General features: G+C 36.3%; 1 pseudogene; it reads left to right on the forward strand.

Annotated features, from left to right (window-relative positions):
- Positions 1-296: 296 nt before the first annotated feature.
- Positions 297-405, forward strand: LOC127484073 (U2 spliceosomal RNA; annotated as a pseudogene).
- The last annotated feature ends 6,643 nt before the right edge of the window (positions 406-7,048 follow it).

The following is a 7,048-nucleotide window of genomic DNA, read 5'->3' on the forward strand; positions in this document are numbered from 1 at the left end:
TGACCCAGGAATTCTAATTTCAGCACCATTGAATACTCTATGCTCAATGGCTTCAGAGTCTATGAAAGGTGGGGAACATCAGGCCTTGGGGCCACGGAAGGCCATTATGAACACAAGCAGGATATGAAATTCAATAATCTGTGTTTTTAAATTAATAATTTTATGTGGCCCACAAATGATGCTAGAAATATCCAAATGACCATTGGCAGAAAAAAAAAAAAAAAAAAAGACCCCTTCCCCTGAATGCAAACTACGTGATTTCCTTCTTACCTTTCTTTGTATTTATTTCATTTTATATCCCTTCTCGACTTTTGGCTAAGATCAAGTGTAGTGTCTGTTCTTATCAGTTTAATATTTTATTTTATTTTTTCGCAAAGCAAGATTTATTGAAGTCAGAAACCTCCTGTTGCAGCAGCCAGGAGGAGGGCTCTAGAGAGGAAGACCCCTCATTTTTGTTTTAAACAAAACAGTACATCAGAGTTGTCTAACAGTCTTGAATAGTCAATCATTTAATGAGCAAATTCCTAAACATTCACTAAATTTTTTTTTTTTGACAGGCAGAGTGGACAGTGTGTGAGAGAGAGAGACAGAGAGAAAGGTCTTCCTTTGCCATTGGTTCACCCGTTCACCCTCCAATGGCCGCCGCGGCCGGCGCGCTGCAGCCGGCGCACCGCGCTGCTCCGATGGCAGGAGCCAGGTGCTTCTCCTGGTCTCCCATGGGGTGCAGGACCCAAGCACTTGGGCCATCCTCCACTGCACTCCTGGGCCACAGCAGAGAGCTGGCCTGGAAGAGGGGCAACCAGGACAGAATCCGGCACCCCGACCGGGACTAGAACCCGGTGTGCTGGTGCTGCAAGGCAGACGATTAGCCTAGTGAGCCGCGGCGCTGGCCTAAAATGTGTTTTAAGAGTACATTATCTGATGCCTCTTGAATTGTTTAGTTTTGGAATAATCTACATGTTCTTATATTCTTACCCTCCTATTTCTTGTATATGTTTTCAAAAACTAAATCTAGTTTTACTAACATATTTTGGTAACTGGGGAAATTACTTGCAAACAGTTAATGTATATACTATCTATATAATATAGTCATCATAAGACTAGTGTAAAAATGATCTAGAAATCATGACTGAAATTCAAAACTAAAAATCCTATCTGCAGTCATTTATAACACGATTTTTTTAGTTTTATTGCAGCATAATTGATGAATACAAATTGTGGGTTTGAGTTGTGCATGCTTTGATAACATATACATTGTGAAATGTTATCAGCATTGTACTAATTAACATATCTATCACTTCAAATTTCAGAAAGACAATGCTTTTTTGTATAAGCCCCTTTGTGCTCTGTTTCTGGGAGTTCCACTTCCATCATGCCATAGTCACATCACTGTGGTTAGCTTTTCTCCCTTAGCGTAATGCCATGCGGGTTCATTCTGTAGTCATATTTGGCAGAGTGTTCTTTTATGAGGCTGAATAGTTGTCATATACAGAGGTGTTCACACACACGCACACATACGCAACACATTTTCTTTATCATTTCATCGGTTGACGGACACTTAGGATGGCCCCATATCATGGGTATTTTGAGTCATGTTCACTCATTATAGTTGGGCCAGCATTGTTGTGTAGCGAGTTAAGTTGCCACCTGGGAGGCTGGCATCCCATATTTGTGCCTATTCCTGTTCTGGCTGCTTCACTGCCAATCCAACTGCCTAATAATGTGGTTGAGAATGCACCAACTGTTTGGGCCTCTGCCACCCACATGGGGGGCTTGGATGTAGTTCCAAGCTCCAGGTTATGGCCTGGCAAGGCCCCAGCAATTGCAGCCATTTGGGGAAGAGAGCAGTAAATGGAAGATCTCTCTCTCTCTCTCTCTCTCTTTCTTTCTCTCTCTCTCAGTGTGTGTCTCCTTCTCTGTAATTCTACCTTTCATATAAGTAAATAAAATATTCTTAAAAAGTCAGAATGTTAATAGTCTTAATAGATGTGAAGTACTAACTCAGTGTGCTGTAGATTTGTGTTTACCTGATGAGTGGTGATGGTGAGCATCTTTTCATATACCTCCATGCACCTGCTGGTCATCTTTATGTCCTCTTTGGAAGTATGTCTGTTCAGTTTCTTTACTCATATTGCATTGATTTTTTGTTTTCATGCTATAGAGTTGAATGAATTCCTTATTAATTTTGAATGGTAGCACATTATTAAGTATTGGATCTGTAAATATTGTATCTCATTGAAGGATTGCTTTTTCATTTTTGGTTATTTCTCTTATAATTTGGTATTGTTGGTGATTTCCATAGTTACTATAGTAGAAATGCTCAATTTATTAATCTTCTCAGTGTTAATACTGTACTTTTGCACCACGTGGTTTTGTTGGCCTTGCTTCTTCAATTTTGCTATTGTTACCATTTATGTATGAGTATATGAAATATCTACATATATGTAATACATCTATACAAAAATGGCAAAGTCTATAATATAAAATTTTTGGTGTAAATCAGGATATTCTCAAGGCAATAAAAAGCATCAGGGATGCAAATATCACAAATTGAATTTTGACACTTTTCAAAAGTTGACTCTCCTCAAGCCTCTATTTTAAGCATTATACAGTAACTGCCATCAGTTATTCTCTGAAAAAACACTTGCATTACTGATAATAATGATTTTCACTTTTTTGTTAAATTCTTTGGTTAATTTGGGGATAGCACTGGTAAATGGGATTGTTTTCTTGATTTTTCTTCTTGGAGTTATGCACTATTGCTCTATTTATTACACTGCTGATTTTTGCATGCTGATTTTTCTATCCTGCACATTTGTTGAATTGGTTGGTTCTTCTAAAATTGAAACTTATATAACAATTGTGTGCATATTTATGTGGTACAGTGTGGCGTTTCTTTTTCTTCTTTGTGTCTCAAAGTATTTTTAAATTTTGTTACAATTTAACAGTTCTTTAACATTTTGCTATAATTATGTTCTATGTAGATATTCTATATACATATACAGATGTATACTATTATATATACACATATACATTTATATTATTTTTGAAAACGGGGATATTAATGCCATACAATGTGGGATTTATTCCAATGACAATAAAGTGAGGAAAAAAGATAATATTCAACAGTGGAGACACCTAGTATGGGATTTTTTTGTTGTTCGAAGACTTTTAATTACTAATTCAGTCTTATTACTTTTTGCTTGTCTGGCTAGATTTCCTGTTTCATCATGATTCACTGGTGTTAAGCTGTGTGTTTCCAGGAATTTGTCCGTTGCTTCTGGATTACCAAATTTGTTGAGATAAAATAGTTCGTATTAATCTCTAACAATCCGTTGTATAATATGTCTTCCTTTTAATCTGTGATTTCACATATTTGAATCTTGTTTCAATCATCTTTTTTCTTATTCTAGCTAAGGAAGTGTCAGTTTTGTTTATATTTTCAAACAACCAGATCTTCCTTTGGAAAATGTATAGTATTTAGTTTTTTTGGTTTCTAATTCATTTATCTCTTATTTAATACTTATTAATTATTTCATTTTACTAATTTGGGGTTAAATTAGCTTTTTGTTTTCCAGTTCCTTCAGATGTAGTAATATGTTGTTCATTTTGGATGCTTTTTGATGTGGGATTTAGATATTCCTTTGTTTTCTGACTTATAAATGTCTTTCATAGTACTGCCTTTCATAGCTCCCATAAGTTTAGTATGCTCTATTTTAATTTGCATGTCTCTCAAAAAGCTTTAAATTTTTTTTCTTGTTGCTGGATCTATTGGTGGTTCAGAACCAGTTGTTGATTTTCCATGCATTTATATCATTTCAAAGTTTTTCTTGTTACTGATGATTATACTATACTTATTTTTTAACTAGGTTCACAATTATTATTTGTGAAAGAAAAGCCTAAAACAAGCTAGTTTGTCAATGCTGAAAACACGGCCTCCATGTTCTCATTTTGAACTATAAGTGTACTTGTCTCTCCATTATCTTTCACTTAACATAATTGTGAAGCATGTAAATATTTCACATTACATATATTTTATTGATTTCTTATCAAATTATAGGATTCCACATATACATATATATATACAACAATTTATATCATATTACACTATTGATGGATGTTTTACCCATTTCCATGTTTTTTACTATGAGGACTATTGCTGCTTTGAATACTTTATGGATCTGTGAGTATTTTGGTAAGTGTAAGAATTGCTAGATCATGGCTGGTGCCGCGGCTCAACAGGCTAATCCTCCGCCTTGAGGCGTCGGCACACCGGGTTCTAGTCCCAGTCGGGGCACCGGATTCTGTCCTGGTTGCCCCTCTTCCAGGCCAGCTCTCTGCTATGGCTCGGGAGTGCAGTGGAGGATGGCCCAAGTGCTTGGGCCCTGCACCCGCATGGGAGACCAGGAAAAGCACCTGGCTCCTGGCTTCGGATTAGCGCGGTGTGCTGGCCACAGCGCGCCGGCCGCGGCGGCCGTTGGAGGGTGAACCAACGGCAAAGGAAGACCTTTCTCTCTGTCTCTCTCTCTCTCTCTCTCACTGTCCACTCTGCCTGTCAAAAAAAAAAAAATGCTAGATCATGCGGTACATGCATGCACATTTACATGTTGTAGATACAGACACAAATATTTCCAGATGAATCATTAAAACGAAGATTATTTAGGGCTCCTATATGCACTGCATTCTCACCAGTACTTACTGGTTATGTTCCTTTATATCTAAGTACTTAGTTAAATTTGCTCCATCTGTAAACCAGTGTATAAGCACTTGTTACAATTTGGGGAAGGGGAATGATTTTCAAATGGCATTGTAATGACTTTATAGAAAGATAGCTTTTATTAACTAGGATTAATTTAATAATTGAAACAGCAGTACTTAAAAATAAACAACATTAAATAGTGCCTCAAACTGTAAAATTCACTTTAAAAAGTTGCAGTAGCTTGTATTTCAGGTCAAACGAATACTTCCTAAAATAATCCATCAGATCACTTTGATTCCTAGACAGATATTCCTAATAAGAAATATAATTCTATTAAATTGTCATAAAAATTATGAAGTAGCTATAATTTATCAAATGAAGGAAGCTTCCAGGCATCTTTCTTATATGAAGACAAAGCAATGGGGCTGTGAAACTGCAGGTTGAATTTCACTCTAATTTTTGTTACTAAATTTGTGTATACCCTGAATTAAGATTGTTAAAGTAATTATTAATTTAAGTTGAACACTAGGAAATGTCCCTGTGAATAGGAAGAAAATGTGTAGGAATGAGTGCAATGTGTGAGCAGCTTTTTATATTTTCTTTCTGATCCATGTGGACAAAATATACTAGTAACTAAAGTTTTAAAATTTTATAGCATTTGTAGTGTTAAAAAGGAGAAATGTGAGAGATGCAACTCTTCAAGGAAGTCTGTGGAAGAATTAACTTAATTGCAAAGGTCACTGAAGTAAATAGGAGACAGGTACAGTCAACTTTCATCGTAAACTATCTCTGGAAAGGCAGAGATAAATGAAATCCAAATTAATTTTCAACTTGGACATTCGTTTCACCTATTGGTCACTAGTGATTTTGCACCAGGAATTTGACTTGGCATTTGTTTTTCAGTCCATTTAATGTCTTTTCTTATATTTTAGTGGAGATGGTAACAGGAGAATAGAAGAGACCTAAATAATCACATTGAGTTAGAGAACTGAGAAATAGCTGCATTCTTCTTTTAGCAGCCCAGTGGTGCAGAAACAAGCATGAAATGAACAAATAGTTTCTAAATGTAACACTTCTAATGGTAGATTCAAGACTACTATCCAGTTTCTGTAGAATTCTTAAGATCATATGCTTCTCTCTGGTGTATTGTGCTCTGAGGGTTAATTAGTAAAACCATGACGCTACGCATATGTTTTCATAAGTAGACAGTATATTCAAGCAGAAAAGCTGAATATTAACCAAAGCATGTCTGATTTCATATGTGTATGTCTATGTGTGTGTGTGTGTGTGTGTTTTATATACAAACATGATCTCAAAGAAGAGTTTTACTTCTGCTGAAGAGGAGAAATCAGTAGAGATGACCTGAGAAAGGACTTGATGGATTACGTCGCAGAAGATATGACAGGAGAGAAAAGGGCAATTGCTGGATAAAATCACTACTCTGGGGGAGGAGGAAGATGTGAAGTTATTAAATGTAGGCTTGTCATCAGTGGGCAGATTATTGTAGACTAGCTGAGAAGAGAGAAAGAGAAACAATAGCAAAAATAGTGGATAATGTAATTTTAAAATGCTTAGTTTGAAAAGACTGGAAATAGATACTTTAAGTGTCTATTGATTTTAACTGAAAATAATGAAATGATAGTACCACACTGAGCAAAACAGGTGTTTTTGAACAGAAAAGTATTGGAAAATGACTTAGTTCCAGGCAATGAGATCCAGTTACCCTAGGTTGCATACCCTAGCTATGTGTTTAAGTATCTATACTTACACCGGAGCCAGGAACTCCATCCTGGTCTACCATATGAGTGGCAGGGGCCCCAGTGACTGGCCCATTTTCCATGGCCTTCTCAGGTGCATTTATAGGAAGCTGAATTGGACGTACAGTAGCTAGGACTTGAGCTGTGTGGCAAGTGGTGGCTTAACCCACTGCGTCACAGTGCCAACCACAAATATGCTGGATGTTAACATGTGATTTCAGAGCTATTTAAGGTACCAGGGTAGAGTTTGAGATTCAAAATACACAACAGAAAAGTTGTTGAGTACTAAGCAAAATGTCTGACTGTTGTCAAGCATTGTCTCTTTTGTGAATCTGTTTTCTTATGGCTTTGAAATTCTTCTCTTAATCAAATTTAGGCCAGGGCTCTGAAAAGCTCTTCTGATAATTTTGCATCTTAGAAAACAATCAAAATCTTTTTAAAAATAGGATTTGTAAGGCATAATCAATATATAATATACTGCACATACTTAAGATGTATAATTTAATACACTTGATATATGTACAGTCTTCCATACCATATCATAATAAAGACAATGAATGCATCCATTCCTCTAAAAGTTGTGAAGTATCCC

The sequence above is a fragment of the Oryctolagus cuniculus genome, chromosome 12, assembly GCF_051225735.1.
Source record: "Oryctolagus cuniculus isolate XC-2025 breed Fujian yellow rabbit chromosome 12, ASM5122573v1, whole genome shotgun sequence".
Classification (NCBI taxonomy): Eukaryota; Metazoa; Chordata; class Mammalia; order Lagomorpha; family Leporidae; genus Oryctolagus; species Oryctolagus cuniculus.